The sequence below is a fragment of the Bombus vancouverensis genome, chromosome 14 (genome assembly GCF_051014615.1).
Source record: "Bombus vancouverensis nearcticus chromosome 14, iyBomVanc1_principal, whole genome shotgun sequence".
In the NCBI taxonomy this organism is placed as follows: Eukaryota; Metazoa; Arthropoda; class Insecta; order Hymenoptera; family Apidae; genus Bombus; species Bombus vancouverensis.
Genome location: NC_134924.1, coordinates 10000001 through 10016692, shown reverse-complemented (window position 1 = coordinate 10016692; position 16692 = coordinate 10000001). Strand labels below are relative to the sequence as shown.

Genomic DNA, 16692 nt, shown 5'->3' with positions numbered 1-16692 from the left:
TTTTCGCTATTCTATCAGAAAACGTTCGATATATTGGAGGATTTCCTCACTGTTACACATCGCGTCGTTCCACTCTCTTAATCAAACCGAAAGTTTATTTCATCGTTTTGGAAGCTTGCCCTGCGCCACCAAGGGATCACGTGCTTTTAACGGTCCATAAATGTATGGTGAAAAAGGATTCAGATGCCTTGTCACACTTTCCGGGATTACGCGAATTTAGAACTTTGTTTACCTACACCGCGTGTGAACATGATGGAGGACTGTGGCAAATTTCGTCCAAGTTGCTCGTTAATTTAACGCATACGTAACCGGCTAATTTCCAGCCTCGTTTTTCTCTAGGAACAGGCATCGCGCGAATAAAATTCCCCTTTAATAGAGATGGATTCGTGTATGGTAAAAAATCAGGTTACGCTAGAGACGTTTTTATGATATATGTATCTTGTTGTCAAGGGATGAAGGGACAAAACTTTGTTTTATGTAAATACGTTGGCACGGCGCGGCGATTCCATAATTTCTACGTGATATTAATCATCGTTTCTATCGTCTATTTTACTTTATTTATGCGATAATAATATTTTGTATACGTATAAAATTACGCAACACCAAATACAATATTTCAATACTTTTTTTGGGGGGGGGCCATGTATGCTAATGGAAATAATTTGAATAATAAAATATTCGAAAAATAAGAATGTAGACAGCGAACGATGGCGGAGACGAAGTTGCATTTGGTCGAAGATTCTCATTGAGGGTATTAAATCAAGATGATAACGCTGCGAATTTCGAAGATAGCCAGCAGTAAGACGATCTCTTTATGCGCGAACACGCTTTCGATTAGTCTACGTCGAGAAAATCTGTGGCGTCTTAAACGGATCAGAAGGGTTCTAACTCTTGCTTTCAAGAATTCTCCGCTTGGCTTTGTGCAATTATTATTCAACGTTCCAGCGATTAGACGCTGTCTCTTCAAATGATTGTCTTTACCACTGCCACCTGCGAAATTCCCCTTGAATAAAATCCTATTTCTCAAGCGACGCTGTAACTACGTTCCCTACGCTAAGGAAATCTACAAAATGCGTAAAATAATTTTCCCTCTGTCAAACGGACTTAAAAATTCCATCTAAGGAAACATTTCTCAGACTTATCTCTATGGAAACGGAAAAATGAGTAACAATTATTGCCGAGGGATGAGAAAGAATAGAAATGTAAGATAGAGGAGGATAGTAGAACCGTAGAAATATGAAAATGCGCAACGATATTCTCAGAAGGACGAAAGAAGAATTAAAAAATTGATGGAACGTAATTAAGAAAATAATTTAAGATAAAATATTATTTATATAGTTATTGAAATATTTCTCTAACGCACTTCATACGAAAAGAGATGGAAAGGTGGACAAAACGAAGGAGGCAGAATAGAAGGAATGAAGCAGAAAATAGAAAGTAGGAGGCAAAATGTCGAGCAACATTAGACGTAGACCGTGCGCTGGAAAATTGGGCCCTGAAGAAGCAATCTATCATAGCCATACGTTCCTCCTGTTTCGAGGCAAAGGGAAATGGATGGGCGTGAACACGCGCGAACGAAGAAACACGTGAAAATTGAGTTACATCGTTCAACGCTAGACGCGAAAATTCTTTTTTAATGGAAGAGCCCTGTCGGCTACATCACGTCCTGCAGCTCGGGAACAAGACTTCGGTTGTTCTGCTTACGTCTGCCGAGCGAAGAAGAAGAAATGAGTAGAAAATTTGTACGAACATTATTTCGTATCTTTTATCCAACTTCATTTTATGTTCCTATAGTAATTTCTCCCGTAAATACATTTTAAAAATTCTTTCACGAATTATTTGTTTCATGATCACGCGATAAATCGTATGCATCAGTTTTGTTCATTAAATTGCAGCTAAATTTAGTCGAAGATACTATTGTATAAGAATATTTTTTTAAGGCACATTGTCACTGAAGTTTCAGGAAATAATATCCCTTTAAATTCTTCTTTGCGTCGACGTTATTGCTTTCCCATTGTCTTTACCGTAGTACCGTGTCTTTGTTACACATTATGAATAATTTTCAATAATACGCGATCCGACAAGTTCCAATACATTTCAACAAGAACTATCAATTACTTGGCAATCGCTTCGACGTGTTAATCGCCCAGTACACCGACTCGACTGCGATGTAAAAACAATGGTCGCTGACACGTAATCGTAATTAATAATTGCAGCTTTCGTACAACCGATTAGAAGCTTTGATCATCCGATGGACTCTAATTACACGAGCTGGAGCTAGTGCTCGTGTCGGAAGCGGAACGAAGCGCGCAGTAGCTTTGTCAGCTACAAAATTTACAAGCATTCCCAAGGGCGAGGATGTCCCCGGAACTAACGTTATCGAGGCACCTGAATTAGCCCCTCCATTCGCAAAATTATGCCTCTCCGACGCTCTTCATTTCCCCCTCGTTAAATCGATGTTGCCCAGATACAGGACAATTTAACAACTCTTGCCATTGTGCAGGTCGTACCAGTGATTTGCTATTTAACCTTTTTGAGCGACACGCGGGTGTTGGAAACGTAGCGATTCGAGTGTAAACTTCGTTTAATGAGACGAGAATTTTGTTTATTATATTTGTCTATTTAATTAGATAACACGTACGTTGCACTGTCGTTAAACTGCATCGAGTAACGTAATAATAATTTATCCATCGATGAAACTGCAACTTGCATTTATTGAGATTATGTAACGTACTTTCGAATTCCATTGATAACGTCACTCTTCCACCTCCACTCTTAACAATTCATATACTCTGCCAAACAAGTACTAAACAGCATCCAATATATAAAACTCGTAGTGCAAAGAGTACAAAGAAGTCCTCTTTCTAAATCAAAATCGATCGAATGTCATCAAAGACCACATGCATATCTCACAGCAGTCAAACAAGCTTTTAACAAACGTACCAACAATTACGACTGTTCAATTTCCAGGAGAAAGTGCTGCAGTCCCGTAATACTGAGAAAATCGGGGAAATTCAGTGGCGGCGACTCGATTGAGATCGAGTGTCAACAGAACGAAGAAGACGCACACGAAAAGGATTTAACTGGTTGGCGTTTCACGTGTTCTCGCGACGGGGAATTGAACAAAAAGCGAGAAAGAGGCTAGATAGGAAGAGGAAGAGGAATAGAAGGAAGGTGAGCATGGCGGACCAGGCTCGTTCGATTGAATATCGACTAAAACGTTATTGCGGTTCGTTGCGTTCGCCTATGCGAGAAAACAGGACCACGGTGGGACAGCTGTCGGTATTTTCCCTCCATTTCTGTTCGATTCTCCCTCTGTCTCTCCTCTTTTTTTTCCTATTTCAAAGAGGAATCGCTAGCTCCTCTCTGTGTACCACCATTGTTGGCACGACAAGAGCGCGGAAATTACACGGATTTCCTTTCCTTCGTCGGGGAAACGATTGCCGGCGAGCCTTGTAATTAGCTGTCGATTAGCGATTGCCAGGTTCCGAAGTCTGTCGACGGGATCGTTAGGCGTCATTAGCGGCGAATTATTCTACGGGTCTTCTTGATGAACGCTTGGTTAGACACCGTTCGTAACTTCCGCATCGGGGCTGTTTTCTTATCCTTCCGTCACGATATTCGTATTGTCGTTCGTCAAAGTCGTCGCTTTTCGTTACTGTGAATCTGTGAACAGTACATCTTTTTATCTCCAACGTGATTCTTTCTCCAGTTAGATCGAACTGCGTGCTTTATTTGTAGATTACCAGGTATGTGACAGGATACACGTAATTTGATATACGATAATTGTTTATGATACTGGATGATATTATTATATTAGAGTGTTTCGTCGTTTATCCGAAGAATTTTTGTTAGAAGAAAAGATATAGCGGATTTTTATAGTAGAATACAATATAGTTTTTCATTGCACAAGGTTGTAAATTTTGAACAAAAACAACGTCGGTCGATCTATATAATACGATAGTTATACTTGACAAGTGGTACGTCTTAATATATCTCTGCCAAAGTTATGAGCCATATGCAAAGCATCGAAAAGCATTTCTTCTGGAAACGTATCAATCACGTAGAATTAATAATGGAAAAAGTGTCTAAAACATTTGTTTCGGATTATATTCGCTGAGACAATACTATAAATTTACTACAGTTTCTGGAATTTTAAAGAAAAAATGCAAAATAGCAAAAGACCACCTACAGCAAACTTACTTTTTTTTTAAATAACATCTAAAAATAATCATCCAACTAAAAAACATATAAATAGTAGATCAATAAAATATATAAATATATTTCTAAATAACAAACTATTTATTAAATCAACCATCATAAAATATACTTTGACAAGATGTACAAACGACTAGAACAAACGTAGCTATTCAACGAATAGCTGAATCTTCGTCCAGTAACAGTCTCTTTCTCTTTTACTGCAAGCAAAGATCAGAAAATCGTGCACGCGTTTAATTCAGTGGCACTTGCGAACCCCAACGAAATTGACGTCACAACGCGAGGCAACAAGAAACCTTACCAGAGGAAACATCGCGAGGATTGGAAAACCGAAACTCTCGAGAGAAGAGTTTGGTTATAGCGAGCGTAGCCAGTCGTTACACATAGCCTTTGTAGACTTTTAGTTATACCACGTTCTTGTGTATGCGTACTGTCACACACGTACACAGCTTCACAAAATTCGTTCGCCTCGTCGTGGTAATATTCGCCCTCTTAATTAGCGTTAGTACTCGGAATAACTCAAGCGCTATGCTTTAACAAACCTTAAACGCAATTTTCCTTCGACAAGAACGTTCGTTTCTAGATTGTAATAATCGCGGTGGATTCGAACAATCCACGTGATTTAATCTCGATTAATGGTTTAAAGTTTACAGTATGTTTCTACAGGATGATAGTTTGGCTCGAGATGTGACGTGTTTTTCTTTTCTATGCTGCGATTCTTTGATTCAGAAATATCAGATTTAAAAATATTAGGCTTCGTTAAATGAGAAATTGGTCAAAATATATGTTAGGGATTTGAATTTTCTGTAATTAATTTGAATATTGATAACATTGCGGTAGATATTGTGCAAGCAATGGACAACCTTAGATTAGCATTGTACGAAATTAAAAGTGGCAACTTTTATCGTAGAATTGTTGTTGTAATTTCCGGCTTCAATTTTCTGTAGCACAATAAGCAGACGTATATTTTCATCATATTCAGCAACTCATCTTCCGGCTTCTACAATTTTATTTTCCACCTCGCCTCGTTCAGAAGCTCGGTTTAGAGAAAAAAAAGAACATATTCATGTTCCATAAACATCAACAATTTCGCTCCTACCTCTGTCCTTTACTTCCTCGAAGTTTCTCAATTTTCAATATCGTAATAAGAAAATAAAAAAATAAAGAGAATAAAGAACTATTCATTACGCGGTTTCTACGTTTTCGTCCCTTCTTTTTTCCAATTTCGTTTCTTTCCAGTTTATTCAATCGCAAACGTATGTTTGTATTTTATAATAAATAAAGAAACATCCATTCATTCTTCGGTTAACGGCGAAACAAATTTTTCACGCAAATGTTCTTTATCTTTACAGCGTTGTATACGTGCAATCTTTGGAGATTGATCTCAAAGTTTATCTACTTTTTGCGTGGATGGTTAAAATGACGTAAAAAGTATGTAAAGATTTCATGGAAGCAACAGTGAACTGCTTATGAGATTAAGCTTGAGGTGATTTGCATGGTAATTTTCTGCCTGACATTTCACAGCTTCCCAGGATTTTTTAGTGAACATTTTTCAACTTCTCGATACTGAAGTATTATAAAATATCTGTCACTTGAATGTTAGCAATTTCCCGTTTTTTTATGATTCTATCTTTATGTCTCAATACACACGAAAAATTCATATTTACATTTCAATGTTGTTCCCATATAATACAAATAACTTTTACTCCCATTTTTGCTCCTCCTACCTCTTCTACGGTTCTTCAAAACTAACTGAAAATTCCTCTCCGTTTCACTTAAATCCTTCAACACTCGTAAATTGCGATGGAACGTAATTCCTGCTTCGTATCCAGGTTTTAAACAAAATAAGCCTGCAATAAACTTCTAACAATCGAAACTCGATGAAAACACACATAGATATACATTCGCAAGAAATGTCTTCCTCTTACCGATAACCATTCAACGTACAATAAAGGCGTATTACTATTATTATCGATATTATTACAAATACCAATTTCATTCTTTCTGCTTTCTATTATTCCCATCGTTACCATAAAGCCATACAAGAATCGTCGTTTCATATCCATCGAAGTCAAACACGAAATCACGAGCGCGCTTTGCTGTCTGCTAAACTAACACACGTTCAGAAGGAAAACTCGACGAGAGGGAAACATTATGAACGCGCGAGTTCTCTCGGAGGAAGACCCACTCGAACGAGCCACGAATCGGAAAGCCGGCTAATAATGGTCGAACGGCAAACAAGGCGCATTATATTGCCGCTATAAATTGCAGCGCTATACTTAATTTACGCGGCGCACGAAGAGCGAGAGAAAGCGAGAAGGGAAGAGAAAGAGAGAGAAAGTCAGAATGGGATGGCGCGTTCGCCTTCCCTTCTCGAAACTTTACCAGTTAGCAGTTACCGATAATTATCCGCGCCGCTTTCCTTTCACGGGGCGCGAAATTATAACGCTCCGCTGGTCCCGGCGAAAAGCTCGCGGCCTCGAAACTTTTCATCGCCGATCGCCTCGCCGATCCTCGCCGATTCTCGCTTCCTCGCCCCGTAAAAAAAAAAAAAAAATCAAATTCCTCTTTAACGTTAGAATTATCGTTGATCGTAGTGCAGTAGCGATAGCGAGGAAACTATAACGAAGGGCTTACGAAAAAATATAGGATGTAAAAAGAACGTAATGTTTGAATTTACGAGCTTAGATGCAAGTTTGGCAAAAACTCGGCGAGTGATTTCACTAGAAATTGATCGATTAATTACGTGGTTCCTAGAACGTGCTAATGGAACTTGTTAAGAATGTAATAGCGTTAAGGTATTGTTCAAACTCTATATAATACCACGGTATAAGTAGAAAGTAAGTAGAAACTCGGTTACAAAGCACGTTGTAACATATTAATAACGACGCGATAAATTCCGAGAATCCAACTTCTCCAGACGATTTTACTTCGATTTTCGATTTTATTTCGTATCGACACAAAGCCACGTGCACGCACGTGAATCGTTCACAAACATTACGAGTTTCGCGTGGCGCGAAACAAGCGCGAAGAGGTAAAATTTCAATTTCGAGCAGAATTTACGGAACGAATCCGACGAAATGGATTCTTCGGGCTGGTGATCGATGCCTCTATCGCACCACATCCAATTGACCTGGAGAGACCCGGTAATATATTTATAGAGGAGAAACGTAACAGCCATATATCAACAAAAGCCACGCATTGGCAGAATCTGCAGCGTTTACAACAATCGTTGTTTCCTAAAAGCAGGAAAAAGGAAAATAGACGAGGATCGGTGTGTGTTAAAACGATGGAATTCGCGAAGTGAGTGCTACAATTCGGATATTTACCGTATTCAATTTCTAGCACTTAAGTTTTGATCATTTTCATTACTGTTACAAATGAAATCGTTCGTGTGATATTTAGAGTCATAGTAACGGAAGATTACAGTCCCGCCAGAGTAATTTACATATTCTGACTATATTTGTATTATTGTCATACTCGTCGCTCCCGATCGAAGATATTTTATTTAATAATAATTTGAACACAGCAAACAGGACTTTATTACACACGTTGTAAATGCTTTGTAAAATTTATCACTCCGATTGACAGTACATCACGTGCGACAAATCTCATAGAATATCCTGTCTTAACGACAGTACTATGGACGACCGAAGCATAGAATTTGAGAAAAAGAGAAGAAAGGAAAAACGAACGTGTCTATATATTTTACAAGAAATCAGAAAATTTCTATAAAACGTTACGAATTGATCGTTTAGACTATTCTGATAATTCTAACGTTAACGACTACTTTCAGTGGACAAAGGCTGGCGCGATGGTCTTCCTTTTTCTAGATGGGGTTATGTTCTCAATGAAATCTACCGTGTAAGTTCGCTAAGAATGTAGCGTGTGCTCGCAACAACATTACCATTATTCATAACTACTTTCAGAATGTAGAATACCTAAGTACGCTAAGATGTAGGGTCGTGTCTGATTCCGTTTCTGAATTGCATCTGAATAATCTACTTAAAGTCTGGCTTGAATATTTCATCGCCTACTAGATCAGACTTTACTAAAATCTTTCTTATTATACACAATAAGCAACGTACGTAGGTATTCATTGATACACTCTATTTTCATAACTTCAAATTATATCTCATAAAAAGAAAAAAATGGGCAAAGTTAACGTCTATGTATACAATTAAGCCAAATAAGTTTACACACACACATGTAACTCTCGAAAAGTTTACAGAGCTCTTTGATATCATCTTACAAATTTTCTTACAAATTTTCTTACAAATTTTCATCAATATACAATTTCCCAAGCAAACTTTTTACATTCAATAACCGATACGTAACACGAGTCATACAGCGTGCCCAATCTAAATGGAAACAGTTCTAAATATCTGAGAAGAATATGAAAGGCACGGAGAAATATTTCAAATGAAAATTGTGAAACATCACAAAGAGGAAGACCATGTATATCATACATTCGTAACTCGAATACGGACAATTCATTTTGGAACACACTATACTGATTAAAACGTATCAATTCAATATACCTATGCTGTTCATCAATCATCACCACGCTATATTCTGTAATAAAAGCCTAGCTCTCGCCCCATCTAGATCACGGGAACATCGAAAATCGTTCAACATAAAACCACGCGACGCGACTTATTGAACCCAGAATTTAGCACAAACCTATATTCACATACTAAAAGAAATAAAAATGAGAAGAAAAGAAAGCACAAAAGAGAAACTACTTAAATCGACGAAAAAGCTGAAAAAGAGGTGGACTGAGGCTGGTAATAGGGTGTAAACCTTCGGAAATAAGCTAAATTCTTTCTACTTACAGCTGGTTAAATATGCAGCGAAATATCAGAGTGTGGCCAGCGATGACCATATCCTCGATAATATAGTGCGATACTTGGGAGGTATCCTGCATAACTCGAAGCAGGCAACCGAAGGAGGGTGAACAGCGTACACGGCGAAATAATATTCCTCGACCATAATTTCGTACCGCCTCGCTCTCTCGCACGGCTCTCTCCGTGTATTTTACCTTGGATATGGTATCCATAATGCATCCAGAAGATGTAACTCTAGCCGGCGAACGGCCAATATAAACGCGAACGTTGATGCTTGAAGGAGAACCGGACGTTTTCGATCGAATCGTCGTTAACGTTTCACGAGACGTCGCCGTACGATAAAAAGCGTATTGCTACCCTCGATGACAATGGAGAAGGGAACGTTGAAATGTCGCCGCTTAAACTTTCACGTATGTGCATTTGTAAAGCGACATTCGATGCTGAATTTTATTTTACCCGCAGTACAGGTAGAAAGGTGTGGTGGCTGGAATGTAGGAATTTCGAGAGACGTTGCTTTGTCTATGAATACTTGTAAATTGTCGATAGTACGAGGACAAATTTATTTTGTAAAAAGATTTCAAAGTATGATACATAATCTTAAATATATTAACAGGTGTTACATCTAGTTGAATAAATTTCAAACATTTCGCGCTTTATTCTTGTATTCTATTTAACGCGGTAGAAGTTAATCTGAAACATTCAGAAAACAATTGCGTCTATTAAAAGAAGCGTCGCACGAAACCCAGCAAATTCTATTTGAAATGCCTCCAACAATAAGTTCTACTCTTTTCGAATAGGAAACAGTTTATGAGATAATTGCATGCGAATGCAAACTATATATGCGAGAGTAACTTTTCAATAATAGAACACTGACTATATTATTCGGTGAATAATGCACGATGTATTAATAATAGCAACTTTGTGTCTACTCTCTTAAGTATAGCGCGAATGTACGGTGACACGAATCCATCAACAAGGTTCGGACAAACAGAACTAATGCACCCTTGGAAGTACTATTTTAAAGAGTCACAGAAGTTGTATTCGCGAATGGCATTTCTCCAAAGTAAACCATCGCAGGAGATACGTCGTACAGTGGAACAAGTCTTGCAAAAATAAAAGCAATATGCTTAAACAGATTCAGCTTACAAATAAAAACTAACTAAACTGAGAATGCGACGAAAATAAAATTTGTTCCTTCAAATATTTCTTTTATTTACACTATGGGCCTATTTTGGGCCATTGACGGAAATATTTTATAAAAAAAGAAACAAATATAAAACAAATTATTTTCTTTTGTCAAGGCGTTAATAAGAAAAAGAAACGAATCGAAAGATGGACGGATCAGAAAAATGTTTAACGTGGAATTCGACCATAGTCACGATTAATTTTTTCTCAACAAGGTTTCCCGTCTCGTAGTTTATGGCGTGACAATCGGGTTACGCAAGCAATATTACGCAACGGCAATTTATTCGCATAAACAACCGAATTCCTCGGGTTTGGCACGATGAACCACGTTGCAGTGAAGCAAAATATTTTCGAGCATCCTCCATGTGCGGTATTTAAGACACGAGCCAGTGAAGTTACGAGGAAATTATGAATCAGTAGCTTTGCATCGTCTAGGGAACGCATTTCCAAAAATAGGAAACTTTTACTATTTCGAAATTTGTTTCTTGCAATTAATTCAACCGAAAATTGTACAACCTGTTGTACAATTGTAATTATACGCGTGAAAGTTAATAAAATACGAAAGTATAGGAAAAGTATGTATGTACCTAATAAGCAAATGCGTGGAAGAAACGATGTTTCTGGATTCGAGTGGATTTCAGTTGCTCGAATGTATTCTGGAAACTCATTACTGAAAGTCAATCTCTCGAAGCTTACGCGCTTTTTCAAACTAGTCGTCTGCATTTGTCACTGTCACGTGTTCATGTCATGTTTCATTCCTACCTTCAATTTTAGTTCGCTGTTATAGCCTGACCGTCTTTCGTACGTTTCCAAATATGCCATGCCAGAGCCAAATTCGAAATCGATTTCAGTCGTAAGAGCTAAAAAAAATGAAATGTTAAAACGCTCTTATAATTTTGAAAAATAATTATCTTTATCTTCGAAGATTTTCGCAAAGTGGCTGGTAGAATGTTTCCAAACATTTGACATTCGGAGAGTAGCATTTCTCGTAAAAATTAACTGTGGCTTAATAGAGAAGGTTCAAGATCAGATAAATATAGACAATTGCACGTAAGATCGGATTTCGTGAATTATTCTGCTAACGCATTTTTCATAATTTATTCTTGGACACGTAAATTCGGTCCTTTTATATTTCTCTAAAAAATATTTAGATACTCTCAGCCAACATACTCAGTTTTTACATCTTTACAATCTTTTTTAACTCTCTAGACTTTCGTCTCTTTAGAATATTCGTCGTTCACACCATTGTATCGTCTCGGTCAACAAAATCGAGATTAATTTTGATTTCTACAAATGTTTACGCGTTATTATTCCGTCAATCTATATAAACAATTTTAGTTTTATATTCGGCTCTTCGCACTATAATTAATTGTACATAAAATGTTGTTAAAATTCTATCACACCAACGGAACAATATCTTCTGTCTGAAGATTCTAAATCTCATGCTGCGACAAACCACACATTAAATCACTATCCAGGGAAACACAAATCCTAGGAAATCTCAGTCGCCCAAGGAATCCAAGAAACTGGAAGTGGAGCAAGAACCAGTTAGAAACTCGCATCAGTTTACGTGTCGTGAGGTGGTACAGCAGTTCCACCACGTTGATCGCCGCTAAATTTCTCAAGATACGGACCAGGTTCATGACACGAGAACGAATGATTGCAGCCGACTACGTGTTCAGGTACGTACGGAAATAATTGTTGCATATTTAATGAGGCGTGAGGTAACAGAGTCACGCTAGGCGAGCGTCAATTTCCTCGCGGAAAATTTACCATTTTCACGGTCCGAACCTCCTGGTGTCCAAAGAAGACTCGAGGCGTCACGGAACGTGCCTGCCTACGTACGGAAATAATTGTTGCATATTTAATGAGACGGAAGGTGACAGGATTGCCGGATCCTGCTTTATTCTTGCTTCCAACTGCATCTCAGTCGATCTTCTGCTGGAAATGGATCAATTTCGAGGATCCTGCAACGAGGACCTTGGAAGGATAGCAACGCGTGATTCGGAGGAAATCTCGAATGATGACGCTATTTTGGATGATTTAATGGTTAGCGAGAATATTGAAATAGTTGAGAATTTTGATCAGGCAGCGATGGTTCAGTGATTGAAGCTATTACTTTGCTAATAGCGAAAGATAAAAGAAGGGAAATTTTGGGAAATGTTTTTAGAGATTGTTCGTGATATCGTAAGTTTTTCAAGAGAATTTTACTGATTAGAATTTAGTCTGAATTAAGTACTGGGAAGCTCTTCCTATAATCTTCATCTTTCAATAAGAATTGCCCATAAATGAATTACCATTGACGATATTTCTTCGGATAATAAATTTGTTTCGTCTAACATGAACAATATCCTAAATACAGCAGGACCTTGAATACTCATTCAAAAACAGAATCTAGTACATTTAAGTCGATAAATTTAAGTAGCATATAATATTAGCAAAAGAAAGAATATCTCCATCGTTTTAACATCGCGTACGCTATGAAATTCATTAATTTAAAAGAGAGCCTTACACATACGAATCGTAAGACGAGGACCTACGTACATGTATTAAGATTGTTTTCTTGGGAAAAGGTTTCCTATACAAATAGTATTGTTAGGGAAGCGTAAATAGAACAGGGATAAAAGTGTTCTGTCGGTGTTACAATTTTTGAGAAATGTTTTTAAACGACAACGAAGGAGACACCGATAATATCACTACGTCCTGTATATAACTTCGAGACGATGTTAGTATTGTTTCGTAATTTGTCTATACGAATTTATATTTTCATAAACACAATTAAAAAACCTAAACAGAAATTTGTTTCTTCGATAAAATATTATAACCAGTAAAAATAAAATATAATAACCAAATAAACCAAATAACCAAATAAAACCAGTATAAAATAAAGTATAAAATATAATAAAACTAGTATAAAATAAAATAACCAAAACGTAGCTCGAGTAAACGGAATACCTGGCCCTCGCTACAACGAAGTATTAAAAAGAACAGAAACTTAAGTTAAACGAGTGATTGTTTCGAATGGTTAGTCAACAGTTTCGAATGGCCAACGCGAGGAAACAATGTCAGTCACCCCCTTCGTCCGTGAATTAAAAGTAACAACAATTCCATGAGGTACTCACTAATCGCAAAATAGTGGAAACGATCGGTGCCAGGAGTGGTCGTTGAATTTTCAGTAAACTTAATTGTGAAAATAATTGCTGTACATTTAATGAGCCGGACGAGTAAATAGGGTCACCCTGCTGCCACGCTAAACTACCCTCCGTGTATTGTATAAGCACCTTCGGTTCAACTTCTTCTTTTTCTTCTTCCTCTTCTTCCTCTCCTTCGCCTCTTCTTCTGCTCCGCTTTTATTAGCCCCGTTTTCTCTCGTACAACTCGCGCGCGACTTCACGGATAATTAATTTAGTTTTGCAATTTCTCCCGCCGAAGGAACGCCAGCGTACTGCGATTTACGTTCGTTCCAACCGTCTTCCTTACTATTCTCCTTCGCCCCTCTTTCGTGCCATTTCGCTTTGTGCGCCGCACAAATCGTCCTGGGCTTGTTTACCTGCGTGCTTTCGTGGAATTCATCGATCGTTACACGCGGTAAATATGACGTCGACTCGTTCGAAAACACAACAGAAACACACGGAACGCTATTTGGTCGACCTCTGTGCAAAACAAGGAATACACCGATCTCTGCGAAAGTAGTTAAGCATTTACCACAGCAAACTTTTATATACTGTACGTGATATATAAAGACATTTCGAAATTTCATGAGCGCTGTAACGAAACGCGACTATCATAATTATAAACGTAAGTAGAAATTGGATACGAAAATGTACTGGTAATTCTAGACAGATTTGGAAATAAACAAATGCTATTCGTTCTATTACTTATTCCGCTTGAACAGGTATGAGAATAACGAATGGATGCTACATAGCTAAATTTATGGACTTGGTGGTGTTACTAAGCCATGAATAATAACTTCCAAGGCGTTCGCAAGTTTGTCCAATAGATTACAGTTCAATACATTCATTGCAAATCGATTACAAATCGATCATAAATATTTCCAGAGCATTAAAGTTACTAATTCGCTACGTTGAAAAACCAGCGAGCAAAAAGAGAAAAGAAGGACAAGAGAAAAACAAAAGCAGAAAAAAAGGACGTTGATTCGACTTTAAACGTTAATCTTCTCTGGCCTAATCACCAACGACTAGGCCAGGCCTCGTGTTCTTCGGTTGGGTTCATCTGGCTCCGCAGCCAGTCTAAAAAGAACACTCGAAATATCGCATGTTGCAGTGGTCGTAGCCTCAAAATTTCATTCGTGTACAGATATGTATAGCCTGTGTGTTTGTGCGGAGAAGGGGCGCAAGCTCGACGAAGAAGAGAAGAGAAGAGAAGGAGATGGCGGAGCGAGCGGACGTCGCATGGGCTGTGTGCAGCCTGAAACCTGGAAGCCTGGATGGGTGGGGGTCAAGTGGCAAATATTAGTAGGAAAACTGGCGTTGCCGAGCATGCGAGAGCTTCGCGACGAAAGCTGCTTAAACGTTCCCTTCCCTCGCCGCCGTTCAACCAGCTCCACCTCCCCAAAAACCTCTCGTTTCTCCGCCACCCACGTCGAGGAAACCAGCCATCCCTGTAGCCCTCCGAGGTTTCTCTCTCCAACACAATTCCGCCTCGGCGAAGTTCCCCTGCCTTCCACTCGGTGGTTAAAGTTCCAAACGGATCCGTTGTGTGTGCGCGAGAGCGAGCAAGCCAGGATGAACGAGAAGAAGAAAGAGAGACGAAGAGAGAATCGCAGTAGCGATGCTAGAGGAGTAGCAGCTTCCAACTGGTAGGATGCACTACCGGCCTAGCGATAATAATAGTGCCGGTATATTCCTTTGAGGGGTGAGAGCATACAGGGAAGACTTTTCGCGAATCGTGTACGTATCTGCTTCGTTTATGTTCGCGTATTTACTGGCATAGTTGGTATCGTGCTTCGACCAGGGACTTCCGATGCCGATAAAGGGAACGTTAGAATATGAGGATTTGTGGTATGATCGGTCAGAAGCAGAGAGATTATTTTATACAGTTATATTTGAGGTATAATGATAGATTTCTAAATCTGTAGACTGTGCTCGATCGATCATTTCGAGTTGTTCGTAAAGGTAACGGAAACACGAAAGATAAACTTTGTTCGAAATTGGTGTTCAGAGCAGAACGAATTTGTTCGGTACAATTAGATTTGAAGAAACAGACGGTATAACGATAAGTTTTAAAACCTTGTATTTGACTCTCGATTTTCTGGATTTTCACGAGGATAAAGAAAATAGAACATCGTTCGATATCTGAGACTAACGTATGAAAGATATAATCGATCAGTTTGACTTGCAAGTGGTTCGTTTAGCCGTATTTATATTACTGAAACGAATTAATCGGAGATATTGAATAATATCGAGGTGGATATTAAACGTGTCGATTCGTTTTTAATAAAGAGACGAGCGATAAAAAGTGTAATAGTCGATTATATTAAAATCACTGCAAGTACAAGTACAGAAATAGTGTACACTGGTCGTACTCGTCGCTCGTTCGAAACAATTCGACTTCTCTACTCGCTAATTACTCTACTATTGAACTGTCTTAGAGAGCACGTTCGTCTATTTATAACTACAGTTGTTGTTATAAAAAGTTTCAATGTAACTCCGCCTGACGATTACAAATAGCGACGATGATATTTTGTCCGGAGTTCGTTTACCTTTGAACCTAGCAAACCAAAACAACATTAAGTATGGGTCTCTCCCATTCAAGTCTTTCATTGACTCATGTACCGCTACAATATCTACGATATCAACAAGAAGCAGCCTATACTATTTCGTCCTAAACTGTCTAACACAATTCTTCAATCAGACACTGTCACAGACAATCACATTCCGAAACATCTCGATGGCGGAATTATCTGACCGCTGACCATAATAAATTATCAAAGAAAACTGACCACACGGTGTCTTTTCCTCAACTGCGGCCCTTATTTGGTCGTCGTGTTTGCGTATGGTACAGACGCGTTTGAATTCATTAAACAGACCACGATGGAGCCCTTTTCCACGGATACGTGCGCCAGGCGTTCTCATTATATCCGATTACATAGAGGCCCGCGCTTACGCTTGGCCACGGGCGATTCACGGTTAATGCGAACTAATTACCGGTCGACCGGAAGTTAAAAAGTGTGGTCAAGCTACCGCCAGCATCCGCTTATACCCTCCCATTTTCTGACCCCGGCTGGACAATTCCCAGGGAACGAAAGTTTCCTGGCCGTGGTTCCGAGGTTCCTCCACTTTCCTCCATCTATTGACCGCTTTGCACTGGTGTAACACACGCGTTACAACCTTTCTGCTTATTTCGATAACTTACGATCGTAAAAATATCGTGTATCATCAGCGGGAAGAGTTCTGTGGGATCGGCGATGAAATTGTTGGAT

At 38.7% G+C, this 16692-nt stretch overlaps 1 protein-coding gene across 7 annotated transcripts in view; it reads right to left on the bottom strand.

Annotated features, from left to right (window-relative positions):
• The window catches only part of LOC117154918 (uncharacterized), a 506217-nt gene that overhangs the window by 264333 nt on the left and 225192 nt on the right, over nt 1-16692 (bottom strand). The window contains exon 1 of one of the 7 annotated variants that reach the window (XM_076624330.1): nt 13373-13653. The exons of the other annotated variants lie outside the window; for them this stretch is intronic. The gene's annotated coding sequence lies outside the window, so the exon portion shown is untranslated. Of the gene's footprint in view, nt 1-13372; nt 13654-16692 lie in introns of those variants that run through there. 7 annotated transcript variants of the gene reach the window in all.